The sequence below is a fragment of the Dermochelys coriacea genome, chromosome 2 (assembly GCF_009764565.3).
Source record: "Dermochelys coriacea isolate rDerCor1 chromosome 2, rDerCor1.pri.v4, whole genome shotgun sequence".
NCBI classification, from domain to species: domain Eukaryota; kingdom Metazoa; phylum Chordata; order Testudines; family Dermochelyidae; genus Dermochelys; species Dermochelys coriacea.
In genome coordinates this window covers 124,995,272-125,013,925 of record NC_050069.1, presented here as the reverse complement: position 1 = coordinate 125,013,925, position 18,654 = coordinate 124,995,272, and the positions used below count along the sequence as shown (strand labels likewise).

The window sequence follows — 18,654 nt, the reverse complement described above, 5'->3', positions numbered from 1 at the left end:
ACTAAGTAATTTTTAACTTGTTCTTTCCCTATTTTACCCTCTGATCCTACCTCATTTTCCCTGGCATTCACTATGTTAGATATCCAATTGCTACTAACCTTTATGTTGAAAACCAGAACATAATTTAACACCTCTGCGATTTCCACATTTTTTGTTATTGTTTTCTCCCTCATTAGGTAATGGATCTATTCTGTCCTTAGTCTTCCTTGTACTTCTAATGTATTTGTGGAATGTTTTCTTGTTACCCTTTATGTCTCTAGCTATTTTGATGGGATAACAAATATTTATATCTGGAAGTGAACAATTCTTAGCTGATCAGTACTAGTAGTCACAGTTATTACCTGCTTACTCATCAGGTTGCAGCATCCTGTATTCGTTATAGCAGAGGTGGGTTTTGAGGCAACACATGAAAGAGGACTAGGCAGTGGCTTTACAGATTTTGACAGGGAGCCTTTTCCACTTGTAAAGGATGACATGGAAGAAAGCACAACATTTTTGTTGGGGAAGTGGGCAATCGAGGTTGGCATCTTTGGCAGAGCATGTCCTATTGGCAGTCTGCTTTACTTTGAATGCAGACTCAACAAGTGAAAATGTTCATGTGGCCTGCTTGTTTACTCCAGGTAGACCATATTACGTTAGCCCAGCATGAAAATAATAAAAGCATGGATTACTGTTTGTTAGGCCTGCACCCATAGGGAAATGATGTAATCTTCTGGATACACATGGAAGAATTCTTGCCTGGATACTAGAGCTCCCTGGAAACAGGAATTCTTTATCCAAATTTCAACTTTGACATTTTGATTTTGATGAATCAGCATTTCTGACAGACAAACGTTTCATCAGAAAATTTCCAACCAGCTCTACTGACAACTGTTGCTATTTGGGTGTCTGAGAACTGTTGAATCCAACAGGATGCTAAGACTTTGTAACATCTTCACAAATTGAGGTCAGCTGCTGTGGTCAGACTTCCAGCCAGTTCCTGAAAGTGCTTCCTTTCTCCTTCTAGTAAGCATCATCTTTCTCATTCCTGGGTTGAGTTGGAGCCAGTTTGTACCATCCAGGCATGGGACAGGCTGGCCTAGATTTAGAAGATATGGCTGTTGTCTGGGCACTACTGGTGTTTGGAATGAATAATGAGCCCTACAATGAGATTCTACAAGGTACAATACTTGGAAAGGACAAGTAGCTGCTTATCACAACCTTTGGAGATCTATACAGGGGGAATGAATGAAGCCAAAACATGCAGCTCTACCTAGTCTGTAAATCTGATGTGGGAGTCAACTGTTCCTCATGGTCAACTGTGCTGAAGTCTGCTGACAGAGCTAATATTACACACAAACCCCTACCTTAAGAGAACATTATTCCACCCCGGCTCCTGCCTCATCCCATTCTCCTCACTTAGCCAGTCCAAGTCTTGACTTCTCAGGCTTCTCATCCCAGTCCCAATCTCTTTGTCCAGCAAATCTTAGTTTCATCCCTCGGGACTCCTGATTTCAGTCCCCTCACACTCCCAGTCCCAGCCTCCTCACCCAGCCAATCGCATTTCCACTGCTCCCAGCTTCTCATCCAGTCTGTTTTTCTTCCTCACTCTTCTGTTCCTGTGCCCAATCCTCATCTCCCTCCTTGGGTTCCTCATCTAATCCCTCCTTGGCTTTCTGTCCCAATCTCTTTTCCCAGCCAGTCCCATTTCTCCTCCTGCACCCTAGCTCCTCATCAGATCAGTCTCCTGTCCCACATCACCTCCTTCCCTTGGACCCACTGGTTCTCAGTTCCAGTTTCCTCACCCAGGCAGTCCCAATCTCCTCTTCCTGCTCTTTATTTGATCTCAGTCTCTTCCATACCTCCCAATACCTCCCTAGGAATGCTGGAATTTCTCAGATCCAGACAACTGAAGTTTTACCATAGAGGACATGCCAGCACATGCTTCTGCAGCATTTAGAGATTTAAGTCTGTTTTTTGTGATATTTGCTCATGGAATAGGACTCTGTTCAGTGTAAGTAATTGTAACTACCACCACCCCACTTTTCTTCCTGGGTTAGTCAGGAACAGGCAAAACTCACCTGTGTGCCTAAGTACCTAATTTTGTCTAAAGTAAAAGAAAGCCTGAGTATCCCAGTGGTGATGGATAGATGGGAATCCTCTATCAACCCCCCTGCTGCTGTCCTTTTACTTATAAAAAAAAATTAATCTTAGTACTGCCTCCACCTGACTGAATCCTGTACCCACTCACTGGCATGGATTGGGAGCCTCCAGGAATAAACCTGAGCTAATCTATGCAACTCTAACTCAAAATTACCAATTATAAGCAATATACAATCATTATACTCTTATATATTAGATTAGAGAACACACCTTTACTTAACAACTTAGAAAAACATGATATAAAATTGAGATTAATTAGAATGTCACAACCAATTTAAATCAGCAGGGGGCACTTCAACAAATCAATAAATAAATGCAGTTTATGGTAGTAAATTAAACTTAACCACATTACATTTACACTGACACCATTTACCCCACCTTCAGCGTGCATTCCTCTGAATTTGAGTTCTAGACACTTGCTTGCATGGGCGTGCTTGAAGATCTTGAAGCCAGGGACAGCACTCTGCTGGTCTAGTAAAGCAGTCCAGCCAAGGCAACAAGGGGCAGAACGATTGGGATCACTCCAAGCTGCACAACCCCTCTGAAGCAGGAGGTTCCCTGAGGTTAGTCTGACCCAGCCCCGGGAGCAGCCAGTGCAGGGAAAAAGGAAGTCCTGTCCTTCCTCAGCCCATCCAGGAGTAGCAGCTGGAGCCCCATGTAAAGTAGGAGCCCCCGACCAGGGTGCCCCCAACCCTGCCCCTCCCTGGCCCCGGGCCCAGCATTTGGGGATTAAAGGGTCCCTGGGCTGGCTGGGAGGGGGGGTAACCACAGCATCCTGGGTGGTCACACCGTCACACACCTGTAAGGCTAGCTCTTCCTCCTGAAAAAAGTATGACCTCACACTCATAACATGCCACCCTCACCTATGTGCTGTTGTTGATAATGGTGTTGCCACCACAGCAGGGTGCCCGGCCAGCAGCCGCTGCTCTCCACGCTCTGGCTACCGAGCTCTGAAGGCAGCACAAAAGTACAGGTGGCAATCTTGCGACCTCCCTACACTAGACAGATTTCACGGGAGAGACCAGATTTCACAATCCGTGACGCATTTTTCACAGCCATGAATTTGATATGGCCCTATCAGTACTGTCAAATACTCCTTTAACTGACAGTAAGGCCATACCAACTCTTCTCAGAACTCTTAGTCTCTTGGCCAATATCCTTTCCCCTGCAAGCATTTTCCCAAACAACAAAGGTTGTGGTTACTCACATTGCGGCCAACCTCAGTCAGTTCTGGGCACAGCAACAGTCTGTCTACCCTGGCTGCATTGTAGCCCACCAGCAGCCTCTGAGGCTCCCTGCTTGGTTAACCCCCCAGTAGTTACTCAGCAGCAGCTTCTAGCTTTCTAGCAGCAGCTCCTCGCTTGAACAGAGCTTGTCAGGGCTGAATCCCCACTCTGGCACTTCTAGTTCAGAAGGTGGAAGCCCACAAGGATTCTAAAAATTAATACTTGCCGCTCCAGCCTTGCATTAAACTCCCAAAATTACAGCTTTTCTCTGACCTTGGTAAATGCTGCCACCATCCAAATAAAAAAAAAAAAAAAAAAACCACACACCTTGGACCCAGGAAGGAACACTTGGGAATTCCTTCCTGTGGGATACTCTCAAGCCTTTTCACCCACCCTGCCTCCGGGGAATAGCTGAGGGGAAAAAAAACAAAGGAAATTAGCTGTTGCTACCAAACAACATGCACAAACCTCTTAGGACACCAAAAATCCAATCTTGTTCTTAAAAGTAAATTTTATTAAAAACAAAAAGGAAGAAAATACATCTTGAACTTAGGCTTTTGTTAGATTTTAAAGAGCAATTCCAAAAATTAAGTACCCAAACTAGCTTTCTTGGGGTTCAACTTAAAGGTTACAAGCAAACAAAAGCATCAGGGGTTGGCACAAAGGAGATCCACAAGCCAAAATAAGAAATAAACCTGATCGCGTCTAACTAAACATTTCCTATCCAAATAATTTCTTCTAATATTTTCTTCTATGGAAGATACTTTTTCATACCTGGTTCAAACCTTGCACAGTATTCCTGCTTATAGCATTGCTGCTCCATGTCCCTGCAGCCCAGAGAACAACATACAAAGGTAAAGTTTCCTTCCCAATTCTTAAAAGTTCTAGCCTTCCCATTGGCTCTTTTAGTCAGTGCCCACTTTTTTTTTCTTTACCTCGGGGGACTTTTTAACCCTTTACAGGTAAAGCAAGTAGAGAACAGCTACCAAGAGGGATTTTACAGCTAACTGGCTGGCTGGGTGTCCGTGAAAGGGAGCTACCCACCCCTCCTTCATTTATTGCAGAGTTCCACAAAGCAATCTCAGCTCCCCACGGAGGTGGAGCCCACCGCATACTCAACCTGCGTCACCTCAAAGCAGAAGTCTTTCTCCTCTCCAAGATATCATGGGAATTCTAGTCTCCAAGGCTGGATTGCAGCATTCAGGATCTTCCAAACTGGAACACCCGCAGCGTAGTTCAGAGATCCCGGGGTGCATACGTAAGGGTATTGGAACCTCACCCTTACTGACCTTCATTTTTTACTCTTCCAAAACAAAAAAGTTGAATATGCAAAGCCTATCATTCTTACACGTTCCAGTTCAGTCTGTTTTTCTGACATGCTACATAAAATAGGAAAGATTTGTTTATTCATAACTATTTTACACAGCTTTACCTTTCAAGTTATTTTTTTATTCTTTGTTGAATTAGAGAGATTATTTCAGAGTCCATTTGGTGCAACACCACTTCATCCATGAAAATCGCCTGCTCTACTACTGTTGTCCACAACATGATTCCACATTGGCTATATCCAATGTATATTTACACTGTATTGTCACCAGTTAAAATTGGTCTTGTTCCTCAGTTCCTTCTATTTTCCAAATGAAAAGGGAAAGGTACAGATAAATCCCAGTTTAATTTGTTTTGGCAATTATTGGAAAGCTCCCACTGAGAGGGAAGCCACTGCCTATCTGTGCAGAATGACATACAGCCATACAGGGCCCAAATAAAAGGTGATCCCGCTTTTCTGCAAGTGTATTCAGGCATGTATAGACATATTGGCTGAGGTACCAGCCCATTTGAATCTTAATGGGGAAAAAAGAGATGAGAACCTACAAAAAAGAAAAGAATAATCAAATGAGAATGGAGACTGAAGGAATGAAAACAAATTGTGAATTGGTGAAGAGAGGGGGAAACGATTTTGCCTCTCTAGGCCAGTAGATAACTACATTGCTGTTATATATGTTTTAGAGCTATCTGAATTATTCTGTTATTACAAATAAAGGTGACAGTAAGATTGACTTGGGAATGTGAATTGAAGTGTGTTTGGAGGTTGGGGTGCAAGCTATCTTTTTTTCCTCTTTCTGCTTTCTTTCAGCAAATCAAGACTCCACATTAATTCAACTCAAATTAACCTGTTAAGATAAAATATCTCTGAGATGCATTTTAAAACATAATTCTTGCAAAATGAGTATGTAACTTTATTAAAAAAACAAAGTACTAGTCAAAAGGTGAAAGAAATAGGTTACATGATTATGAAGGAAGAGGCTATTTAAGAAATAGCTGAAATGGCAGTTCTTTTTAAATTGCCATGTGGATGTTTTTAAAATGCAGTGAGAAGGATAGCTTTTCTTGAATGCTTTTTCCTTATACTCTGCTCTTGGGCAAAAGGAAAGAGATATATTTTTTAGAGAAAATCATTTTATGGTAGATTTCCCTGTTCCTGAATGAATTCCCACAACTTATCCATTTTAACAATACATAATGGTAATTGTTCTAGCCATGACATTCCATCTACTGTGAAAACAGTTGACAGGAAGAAATGTCAGTTATGTTAATGACATACTAAAAACAATTTATCACTACACTAATAACGTATATTTCAAAGGATAAGCAATCATGTGAATTGGGGTGGGGAGGGGGAAAAACCAAACCTTGACTTTATTTTAAAAGGAATCGTAGGGCCTGAGCCATTGAATTCAGTAGAAAGATTCCCATCGACTTCACTGGGCTTTGGATCAGACACATTGTGTATAAGGACTGTAACCTTTTTTGTTGTCCTCAGCAAAGAACACTTAATAATATACAAAACTAACAAAAATCTGCTTTCTCTCCACTGTTGGTGATTTCCATGGTAAATCAACAGGGAGCGGTTCTTCTGACCCTCCATACCATACCTCTAGGTATATAAAGTTAAAAGGGAAAGTTTAAAAAAAGTAAAATGCTGCCAGTTAGAAACATAAGCAATAATTCCACTGAAATCAGTTCTTATCTCAATTAGTAGCCAGTTTGTTCAAGAATTAACAGCCTCAGGCCAGCTTAATAAACCAGTTCCTAACTGCTGGTAATGACAGATTTCTCAGGGACTATTACTTAATTAACAATAATTTGAAAGGGCAGTTCAGCTAAAATGATGCATGTATTTAATGGTATATCTGAGCAATATCAAATTAAAAGGATTTGTAGAATGGTAGCATTTACTGGTGTGTATGTGTGTGTGTGTGTGTGTGTGTGCGTGCTATTTCTACTTTCTTGAATGTGGGGCCATAACAATGAAGTTTGTTCCCACTGGGTAGTTTGCACAATGCTTAATCATCACAGTATGCCTTCTGAGTTTGTGCATTATGATTTTAATTGGAAATGCTAACTTGATTAAAAAATAAGGCCCACCCTTTTCATCCTTTCTGCACCAGAATGAGCCAACCGTTTCCCCAAAACATACATTATTCATTTCCAGCCACCTAAACATAAAATATTTGCTATTGTTCCTACTGTCCACCCATCAGCATCTTCCTGGTGAATGGCTTCTGTAATCTCACCTCATGGATTACTAGATTCATTCAGATACTAGTGCTTTTGCTGGGGGGGGGGGGGAATCTTCAGACTAAGCCTACTCTGATTGGTTTGTGACAATGTCTTCTGCCTGAAAGATGCTGGACTCTAAAATACAAATGAAACTTTCTTCTTTAGAGATGGGTTGTGTTACAAAGAGGGAAGAACTGCTGAGGGGCCGATCATACACACTGAAGTGCTCAAGAATCAGGCAATGTATAAACTGAACTGCAGCAGTAAGTGACAAGACAACAGAAAAAATGCAAACAAACAGTGACATTTTTACAAGAAAAAGGAAGGTATATTATAATTTTCCTGTGCTATTCATAATGGTTTTGTTTCTTCTCACTGAATAAAATATGTAGATACCAATCCTATATTGTTAAAAAAAATTATTAGGCAACTGCTAAATATAGTGATTGGTAGCTGTATAAAAGGTTTAGGAATAATTTTATTATTTGTTGTTCGAAGTTTATATAACCCAGGTCTTAGTTTTAAAATATTACATTGTTTAAGAATCATCAATACATGAAAACATTGTATATGATTTGCAAAACACATGTAATTGAAAAGTTGATTTGTAAAATGGGGTATTAAGTGCTACAAATTTATCTTTGTTTTCAGATAATTCTTGTTCAAAGGACTAATCTGCATGTCTCAACTGTCTAGCCAATGTTTATACTTGGAAGTAGATTAGGATGGCACTTGTACAAAACATTGACTTCTACGGTGGATTAAGATTGGTTGCAATGACACAGAATTTCTCCTTTATTTCTTTTGAGTTTAAAGATTTCTTTAGTTTGCAACATCAAGGGCATCCTTCTAAATAGATATCTATGTAGTAATTTTATTTTAGAACATGCCATATTAATCAGATTGATATGGTATTGTGTCGGAAACACCACATGTTGTTTTGAAATGTGCCTTGTGGCAAAACAAGTGAGGAATATATAACAATATATGTATTTATTTGAAGAGAAAGAAGAGTTACAATGAATGAAGCTCTGTTATGCTAAGTGTTGGACAGACACTACATCTGTTCTTGAAATACAGAATGAATGTTACCACAGAAATCAAAAGTTTTATTCTTCTTGACATATATTTTTTTCTAATTCATAATGCTTTCTTTTCCTGGCTTAATTCAGTGCTTCTGCTGTGTAGCAAAAAAGTTTATAAACTATCACTACACTGAGATTCATGATGTGTGTGGATTTTCATTAAAGGAAAACTCCACTGTTTTTAACAAAGGTTGTAGAGTTAGTTAAATGTGTGTTTAAAAATTATTCAAAAATTATACATGACAACTAAGGATCATCACTGGAGGTTCCTAGTTTTCTCTTGCAGGGAATAGCTCTTATCTGGCCACTTTCATCTGGCAGGACAAAGGGCAAAGAGCCTTACTGGCCCCTGTCCTGTGCATCTGATCAGTTTTGGCCAGCTCTTCAGCTTCACAACAGATCATACTCCACATATGAAACAGTGGCTGGCTGTTTCAGAGAGGAACTTTTGAGGCCTGATAAACTCCTGCCTATGGAGTCTTGATTATGGGCACTAGATCAAAGTGATTCTTGGAGTGGAAGGATTTTCACTGTGATTCTTACTAAAGAGCATAGTTATTCAGAGTCTCTATCCACTTTTGCCCCTGCAGTAACTGAAACCTATAGCCATTCAAAGTCTGGGGAGAACCTCAGAACAATTTGTACAGTGGTGTAGGTGATGCAGCTTGGGTTTCCACTGGTGGCTCTATGACTCTTGCAAGCTTCCTCTCAGCCAGCTGAACTTTTGACATAGTATCTGACCAAATGTCTGGAGCAGCTCAGTAGTGCGAGAGGCAGTTTGGCGCAATGGGCTAAGCACAGGAGAAAAGTAGTGGACACCTATATTCTAGTCCCAACCTTCAGTCTGATGGCCTTAGTCCCTTTATGCTTGGGTCTCCATCTATGAAATGGAGCACTCCCCTATCTCTAGTATAGCAGGCCATCACTCTTCTTATTTAAATCCCCTTTAAAAACACACTTCTTCAGTGATGCTTACAATAACTGAGTCATCATATTCACTGTCTGTATCTTCTATATTTACCCATAAACTAGCAGCAACCCTCTTTAATAATTTAAAATTAATAATTTCTGAGGTTCATCACTTATTCATATATATATACACACACACACACACACACACACACACACACACACACACAATGCCAACTGTATTCATCCTTCTGCCTTATATGTCCTTTTCGTAAAGTATTTGTGTATGTGAGCTACATGTGCACTTATTCATACACACACACACACACACACACAATGCCTACTGTATTCATCCTTCTGCCTTATATGTCCTTTTCATAAAGTATTTGTGTATGTGAGCTACATGTGCATTGATAGAGTTTAGATATTTAACTCTCTAATCTGCATTTACAAATAGTATTTACACCTGCGAAACATGTAGCAACATGTTTAAATTCTGTCATTTGCAATGCAACTGATTGTGAGTCAAACCCGGATGACTTTATTCACCTGATTATTCCTATTGAAGTCAATTGGACTACACAAATGAATAATACAAGCAAGGTTTTTCCCCAAAGGTACAAAATCAGAGGCCAGGTTGAAGCCCTTTTTGAAAATGTGGTCTTATCTGTATAAGAATCACTTCACCAAGTACTAAAACAGAGCCATCTCTAAGGTTAAGTTCAGTAGATATTTTACAATGCAGAACAACACTACACCACGATATAGGCCAGGCAGTGAAAAATCTCACAATCATTTGAAACTGCAGATGGATTTAAGTAGACAGACTGACTAACCAAGCTAGTAGATAAGTAACCAAAACCTAACACCTTTACTCTTGCAAAAAGTGGCAAGGATTCTTTAGAGTACAAACAGGCACGGATCTCAGTTTTACATCTTATCCGAATGATGCCAAAAAGGAATTCCTCATTATATCTATGATGTTGTAAAGCAAGTTGTGATTACTTGTGGCATCTTAGAGACTAAGTCTCTAAGGTGCCACAAGTACTCCTTTTCTTTTTGCGAATACAGACTAACACGGCTGCTACTCTGAAACAAGTTGTGATTGAGTCACTTGCAATAAAGCTTTGTTTATTGGGAATAGATTGTACTTAACAGAATGGGCCAGCTAATTGTTTTTACTAGATATATCAACATGAACCTGTGCTGTGAGGCAGAACATGAGAAAGATTGTTTTGTTTTTCTTGTGTTTTCATACCAGGGATTTGAAAGGTAACATAGGGGTAGGCTTACTTGCATATAGTAGTGGGGAGTAGTGCATGGTTAGCAGTTTTATCTCAGTCTTTAATAAGGTATTAATCAGCACATGCAGAAGCAGAAACCGTTTCTGAATAAATACTGAATCTCTGCACTAAAGATGGCCATTTTGTTGATTTAATGTGATAACTCACTGAGGTTAGGCAGATTACAGCATGGTATATATCACAAGGAGCCATACACTAGAATCACTTAGGGGTATGACCCATTAGATGAAGTGATAATCCTAAATAATGGTATTTAAGCATATTTATACTGTTCAGTGACTTGGTAAATCAGCTCAACTATTGCTATCATGTGAAAAGGGAACCTCTTGGGCAATCAACACACAGATCTACTGCATGCTTGCATTTCAGCCTTAACCATAAAGCGCAGCAATTACAAATAAACTTCTATTCACCCGTTCACTGCGGAAAAGTATATTTTTTGAAAGGCCAGTAAAATATCAGTTTTTCTTCATTATCATTAGTCATTATGCTAGTTGTTTTTTGTCTCCCCTCATAAATGTTAACCACATTTGACAAGGATAGTTCATTCTTTATGCTAATCCTGATAAGTTCTCAGGTAAACCAATACAATAAAAATAACTCTCAACAAATATGGATTCAGCATAACCAAAGAGGAAAACTAAAAAAATGACTGAGGAAATACTAAACAAAATGGGAAGTAAAGCTATTAATGAAAGGCGTGAAGACTATTAGAATCATGGGGTTTCAATATGATGAGAGGGTACAAAAACCAGGGCTATTTAGTTTGCAAAGAAGAGTTAGGGTATGATCCCTAAAATACTTCCATTCATTTTCACTGGGCGTTGGATCAGGCTCTTACTGGAGACTAGACTGAGAGGTCAAAATTACCTCTTGAGGTGGGGGAATAGCACTGTATGTAAGGGAGCAGTATGACTGCTCAGAGCTCCGGTATGAAACTGTGGAAAAACCTGAGTGTCTCTGGATTAAGTTTAGAAGTGTGTGCAACAAGAGTGATGTCATGGTGGGAGTCTGCTATAGACCACCGGACCAGGGGGATGAGGTGGATGAGGCTTTCTTCCGGCAACTCACGGAAGCTACTAGATCGCATGCCCTGATTCTCATGGGTGACTTTAATTTTCCTGATATCTGCTGGGAGAGCAATACAGCGGTGCATAGACAATCCAGGAAGTTTTTGGAAAGCGTAGGGGACAATTTCCTGGTGCAAGTGCTAGGGGAGCCAACTAGGGGGAGCGCTTTTCTTGACCTGCTGCTCACAAACCGGGTAGAATTAGTGGGGGAAGCAAAAGTGGATGGGAATCTGGGAGGCAGTGACCATGAGTTGGTTGAGTTCAGGATCCTGACGCAGGGAAGAAAGGTAAGCAGCAGGATACGGACCCTGGACTTCAGGAAAGCAGACTTTGACTCCCTCAGGGAACAGATGGCCAGGATCCCCTGGGGGACTAACATGAAAGGGAAGGGAGTCCAGGAGAGCTGGCTGTATTTCAAGGAATCCCTGTTGAGGTTACAGGGACAAACCATCCCGATGAGTCGAAAGAATAGTAAATATGGCAGGCGACCAGCTTGGCTTAATGGTGAAATCCTAGCGGATCTTAAACATAAAAAAGAAGCTTACAAGAAATGGAAGGTTGGACATATGACCAGGGAAGAGTATAAAAATATTGCTCGGGCATGTAGGAAAGATATCAGGAGGGCCAAATCGCACCTGGAGCTGCAGCTAGCAAGAGATGTCAAGAGTAACAAGAAGGGTTTCTTCAGGTATGTTGGCAACAAGAAGAAAGCCAAGGAAAGTGTGGGCCCCCTTACTGAATGAGGGAGGCAAGCTAGTGACAGAGGATGTGGAAAAAGCTAATGTACTCAATGCTTTTTTTGCCTCTGTTTTCACTAACAAGGTCAGCTCCCAGACTGCTGTGCTGGGCAACACAAAATGGGGAAGAGATGGCCAGCCCTCTGTAGAGATAGAGGTGGTTAGGGACTATTTAGAAAAGCTGGACGTGCACAAGTCCATGGGGCCGGACGAATTGCATCCGAGAGTGCTGAAGGAATTGGCGGCTGTGATTGCAGAGCCCTTGGCCATTATCTTTGAAAACTCGTGGCGAACGGGGGAAGTCCCGGATGACTGGAAAAAGGCTAATGTAGTGCCCATCTTTAAAAAAGGGAAGAAGGAGGATCCTGGGAACTACAGGCCGGTCAGCCTCACCTCAGTCCCTGGAAAAATCATGGAGCAGGTCCTCAAAGAATCAATCCTGAAGCACTTAGAGGAGAGGAAAGTGATCAGGAACAGTCAGCATGGATTCACCAAGGGAAGGTCATGCCTGACTAATCTAATCGCCTTTTATGATGAGATTACTGGTTCTGTGGATGAAGGGAAAGCAGTGGATGTATTGTTTCTTGACTTTAGCAAAGCTTTTGACACGGTCTCCCACAGCATTCTTGTCAGCAAGTTAAGGAAGTATGGGCTGGATGAATGCACTATAAGGTGGGTAGAAGCTGGCTAGATTGTCGGGCTCAACGGGTAGTGATCAATGGCTCCATGTCTAGTTGGCAGCCGGTGTCAAGTGGAGTGCCCCAGGGGTCGGTCCTGGGGCCCGTTTTGTTCAATATCTTCATAAATGATCTGGAAGATGGTGTGGATTGCACTCTCAGCAAATTTGCGGATGATACTAAACTGGGAGGAGTGGTAGATACGCTGGAGGGGAGGGATAGGATACAGAAGGACCTAGACAAATTGGAGGATTGGGCCAAAAGAAATCTAATGAGGTTCAATAAGGATAAGTGCAGGGTCCTGCACTTAGGATGGAAGAATCCAATGCACCGCTACAGACTAGGGACCGAATGGCTCGGCAGCAGTTCTGCGGAAAAGGACCTAGGGGTGACAGTGGACGAGAAGCTGGATATGAGTCAGCAGTGTGCCCTTGTTGCCAAGAAGGCCAATGGCATTTTGGGATGTATAAGTAGGGGCATAGCGAGCAGATCGAGGGACGTGATCGTTCCCCTCTATTCGACACTGGTGAGGCCTCATCTGGAGTACTGTGTCCAGTTTTGGGCCCCACACTACAGGAAGGATGTGGATAAATTGGAAAGAGTACAAGGAAGGGCAACGAAAATGATTAGGGGTCTAGAGCACATGACTTATGAGGAGAGGCTGAGGGAGCTGGGATTGTTTAGTCTGCAGAAGAGAAGAATGAGGGGGGATTTGATAGCTGCTTTCAACTACCTGAAAGGGGGTTTCAAAGAGGATGGCTCTAGACTGTTCTCAATGGTAGCAGATGACAGAACGAGGAGTAATGGTCTCAAGTTGCAATGGGGGAGGTTTAGATTGGATATTAGGAAAAAACTTTTTCACTAAGAGGGTGGTGAAACACTGGAATGCGTTACCTAGGGAGGTGGTAGAATCTCCTTCCTTAGAGGTTTTTAAGGTCAGGCTTGACAAAGCCCTGGCTGGGATGATTTAACTGGGACTTGGTCCTGCTTTGAGCAGGGGGTTGGACTAGATGACCTTCTGGGGTCCCTTCCAACCCTGATATTCTATGATTCTATGATTCTATGATTCTACTTACAATGTAATAAAAATTGATCAGTCCTTCTTTTTATCCTGTTCCCAAAAGATTAAGTTAAATGGCTATTCAGAAGGAAATACATGGTGTACTGTCAACTTGTGAATTCATTGCCACTGGATTTCAGTGAGCTGATAGCATGGGCCAAATAATTTTCAAGCTAAGAAATGGGAATCAAAATTCATGCATAGGTGCATAAACTGATAAGGAATTTTTCCAACCACTTACAACTGCATAGGCACACTATAGCTTTTAAAAAGTATTATTAAATGTTGACTACATGTAAAACAGTATAATAAAACTTACCACAAAGACCATCACTGGTATATATCCTCCATTGCCATAGTGATACTTCAAAAGCCAATTATTATTAAGTAATAGCCACAAAAGAGAAACAAACAAAATGACATCAAGGCTGATGCTTCATCTTTACCTGGAAGTAAAGCTTGGTTCAGTAACAATCTTGCAGTCAATATTTACAACTTTACACATGCTGTTCCAACAATTCTTATACTGTACATTATTTTGAGAGTCTCTATCCTAATGTCTATACACTCTCAAATAAATCCCCCTTTCCCTTCATTTTTTACATCTTCTTTTGGTAGGATGCCAAATTAGAAGTCCATTCTATTTCCACTTGGAAAGCACCGTCCTTCCAATTTCTTGATATAATCCTCTTTGCCACCATTAATCTTGGCTAGTCTGTATCCAAGTATCTTTTGTCAAAATTTCCTTCACTTCTGAACTACCAAAGTGTGCTGAGAGGGAAAGGGAGCACTTACTTTGAAGCATCAGTTATTGACAACTTCCAAAGGCAGGATACCATACTAAACAGATCAGTGACCTTGTCTGGTAGGAGTACTCCTATGTTCCTTAAAAGGTACAAGACCTGTCAGTAGAAAAAAATTTAAAAGGCAAAATTATAAGGAAGAAAAAATTAGTGAGCAAAGCATAAATATAGTAGCTTTAAAAGAAGCATCTTTTTTGCTGCAGTGGATATGCAGATGGGCTAGCAAGGAAGATACATCCTCACTCACTGTATTCCTCTCCAGTGTATTTCATAGAATCATAGGACTGGAGGGGACCACAATAAGTCATCTAGTCCAGTCCCCAGTTTTGCTTTTCTTTAAGTCTTCCTGTATTTTCTTGGCCAGGTTGTTTTTTGACAATGTATGTGGAGTCCTGAGAAGGATTCTTAAATATAAACTGAGTATCTTGAAAGAGTTACTGACACCTTAGCATGTAGAAATTGTAAGCTATCCATATCCCTCCATATTCATGCTGTTCTAGTCAGGCATCTTAGCAGTTCTGACAGTTCCAGTTACTTATCTGGGGGAGGGGGGAACCATTAAAGATTTGGTGTTTAGGCCTTGCCAGTACTTGGAATTACCCTCGAGTGAGCCAATGGTAGCCAACAACTGGGGTAACTGCACTGAGCAAGTCCCAAGCATAGATAAAGAAAGCCATGCTTTGTACTGATTGAATTCATCCCCCTTTCAAGTCCATGTTGGGGTTTGCACTGATATACATTAACCAGCTGTTAGCCATCAGTGGCTGAATTCCTAGTATATACGAGGCCCAAGACATTAGAAGGCTATGAAGTGTCTCAAGACTGTCATGATCATAATAATAATTATTTATATGTAGATAGTCTGTCAGGATGACATATACTATTAACAAAAAATAGACATATTCAAATGCAGCCATCTCTCAGATGGAAGTCAGCAACCAACTGGGTCACAACCAAACTGCACAACAGTTTTGGCCATGCATACTGTAGCAAACTCCTACTCCGAGCTCACAGATCCTAGGAATCTGAAGTCTCTTCTGAAAGACAAGCATATAATAAAGTGCATGGTCTTCAGTTTTCCTGAAAGTGATGGAGGCACAAGTCAACCTCAATATTATTTATTACTATAAATAGCAAAGACTGCTGTGCCTTAAAGAAATCCAGACGGATGAACTTGAAAATAAGTTAGCTATAGGAATATGGCATATTGTGGGTCGTTTGTGAAGGTGGGAATGGAGTCCCAATACCAGATTATGAAGGACAATAAGAATGGACAATGGCATCCCCTTCTTGAACTGTATTACTGGTGTATGTCACATTCAGGGAGACCAATTAGATAGTACCACACACACTTCCTGTGGAGATTTTAACAATTGGGTCTGAGGAACAAAATCTAAAGTTTGATGTGAAAATCGTCTGAGATGGGTTTTTTTCAAGGTTTAGGAATGTTATTTTTGCTGAATTAGAACAGTTCTGGGAAGAATGAGGTCAGTATGTCTTTATTCCTTATTGCTTTATTCTTTTAACCTGAAAGATTTCTGTGAAGGCCATGCACTCATATTTTGTATTCCCAGAGGCACTTTGAAGCTTGGAGATAAGAACGAGGTTGATAGCACTATAGCACCTCAGATAGTTATACATACTGTAAGACTCTATTTCTTGCGCTGGTTTGATTTCATAGACAGTAGCCTGACATTGGCTCAAAAATGTTCTTCAGCTTATTGGTTAATAGTATTTCTTCATGCTTGGTATTGGAGTTGAGGCAATCAGCAAGGTCAGGGCCAGATAATATAGATGTCAGTATTGGCCTGCAGTATAAATGTCAGATCCAAGAAAGTTTTTAAATTAGGATGAGGGTTTTCAAAACTTGCAATACTGATAGCCACATGGGCAGCTACCCCGTAGCTTGGTGGCTATACCTCTCCTACTTTAAGTGGGCATGTTTTAATTTAAAAAAAAATAGTGCATGCACATGATTGTATGTTTAATAAATGTATCTTGACAGATGGCTAGAAAATGCTTGTTGTTTGAAACAAAAGTCTGCTGTCTTCACCCTGCAGCTGTTCGGAGATGGTAGCTTTGAGTCAATTTTTAGGACGTTACATTTATCCTTGGACTGGATTTCTGGTATACTGGGATTAGGAGCATACTATGTATCCTGTAAAACCCACCTTTTAGAATTAACGTGTTTTTCAAATCCATATGTTCTCACTCTCACCTGGAGTTTTGAGTTTGTGTTGTATGCACACCAAAATGCCACTTGGAATTTCAAGCTAACTGGCAAAACTCAATGGTATTGTAATGAAACTAGAAAATTCTCTCACCTCCAACAGACTCCCTTTCTCCCTTCTTTCTGACCTCTTCTGAACACCTCCAACCCAATCTTCTCATATCATCGCTGGCAGCCAGGCAGACTGCTTTCCACATCTAGTGTTTGCAGATAAGCTGACAGGTATAGCTTCCAATCTCTGTGGCACTTTCTGGGGAACAGGCAGCCTGCTCACCCCTCCATTCGGCAGCAGTGGAACAAGAAAGATTCCATCTCTCATTGTTGGGTGGAGCTTTACCACATTCTGGGTCTGAAACACCCAGAATGCAATTCCTGATAAATAGGGGGAATGCTTCAGTTACCCTAGTTACCATGCAGTGTCGGCTGGGATATCTCAAATTCAAGGCACTGTCCACTTGTGGAACTGGAGCTGTTTTGAATACACTGCTGCTGAATGAAGGAGCAAGCAAGTCACCTACTCAAAACCCAGCAGATGTTTGTGGATGTAGAAAACAGATTATAATTAATCTCACAGCAAATGAAAGAGCTAGCCAGCTGACTGAGCCCTAAATACATTAAGAGGGGGAAGGGAAGCAGGGAGATCACAGGCTGCTAGGTTTCTTCCTACACAGAAGGGTGCAGCACACAAAAGGTCCTGGGTCAGCTGCAGGAAGAGAGAGGGAAGTTATGCTGAGGGGAGAAGGGATGCCTGGATGGTTCCTCTTCAAAGTTTACAGAGACCTCTAGTCTAGCTTTATAAAACTCTAGATCAGGTTCACAAAACATCTCTTGGTGCTGGCTTGCCAATCTGGGCAAGAGGTTTATGGGAATCCATCATGAAACCTGGATTCAAATTTATTCTGAAGTCTTGCACTGCCTTAATTATAGGGGCATTGTTTTTTTTATATATTTTTGGGGTTTTCAAATATACTCAGCATTGGCCTAACTTTGCTCCCATTGGTGTTGACTTTAGAGGAAGCATTTCAGCCAGCACTGAGCATTTTTGAAAAGCCCATTTTTATTTATTATAGCATGTCATTGTCAATTACCTCTCATTTATTGAAAATTTTGGAGTAGATCCTCAGCAGGTGTAAGTCATTGGCATGCCTCCATTTGGAAATATTTACCTTGTGATTGTTTGTAAATTTCCTTCTTGGTATGTTTATGATCCTGTAAGCATTCCACTGGGATTTATATGATGGGACATCCTCTGTCATGCTGCAGGAGTTCTTCGTTCTGTGGGCATTCCATAGTTTTGAAGGACTTCAAATCTTGAGTAAAATGAATTCCCTGATATGTCCTAAGAGAGATGGGTGACTGGCCTGTGGATGTAACTTTGTGACATTGCTCCGTATTCTGAGTTAATGCTTAAGCACCATATGGTGCATTGTCAAGTTTCATTGTATTTATTGAGATCTTAATAAAAAGGGGGGGGGGAAAACAGGGACAGGGGGAGAAAAAGAAAAGCACATTTTCAGTCCCAGTCTATTTCCCAAACTAACAAATGTCTCAGGAATTTGTTTTTTAATGTCAACTTGCACAATGTGTAGCAATAATCCCCAACAGTAGCATTAGGCTAGAACAGGGATCAGTGCAGGCAATTCTGAAAACACCCCAGCTTCCTTTTGGTAATGATGAGCATGGGGTGCAGCCATTTATTCCCTTATTCAGTAGGAGCTTCTGTGGTGCTAGCACATAAATATTACAAGACAGCATTACAAACAACTAAGGGGACAGACTGGGAAGTAAGCTGGGAAAGAATAAAAAAAGTAATCCATTTACTGGAGACAAGTAGTTACCCCCCAGTCTGT

The 18,654-nt window shown here is 40.9% G+C and overlaps 1 protein-coding gene across 4 annotated transcripts in view; it reads left to right on the top strand.

Annotated features, from left to right (window-relative positions):
• Positions 1-18,654, top strand: part of CDH20 (cadherin 20) — a 158,875-nt gene that overhangs the window by 76,313 nt on the left and 63,908 nt on the right. The window lies entirely within an intron of this gene.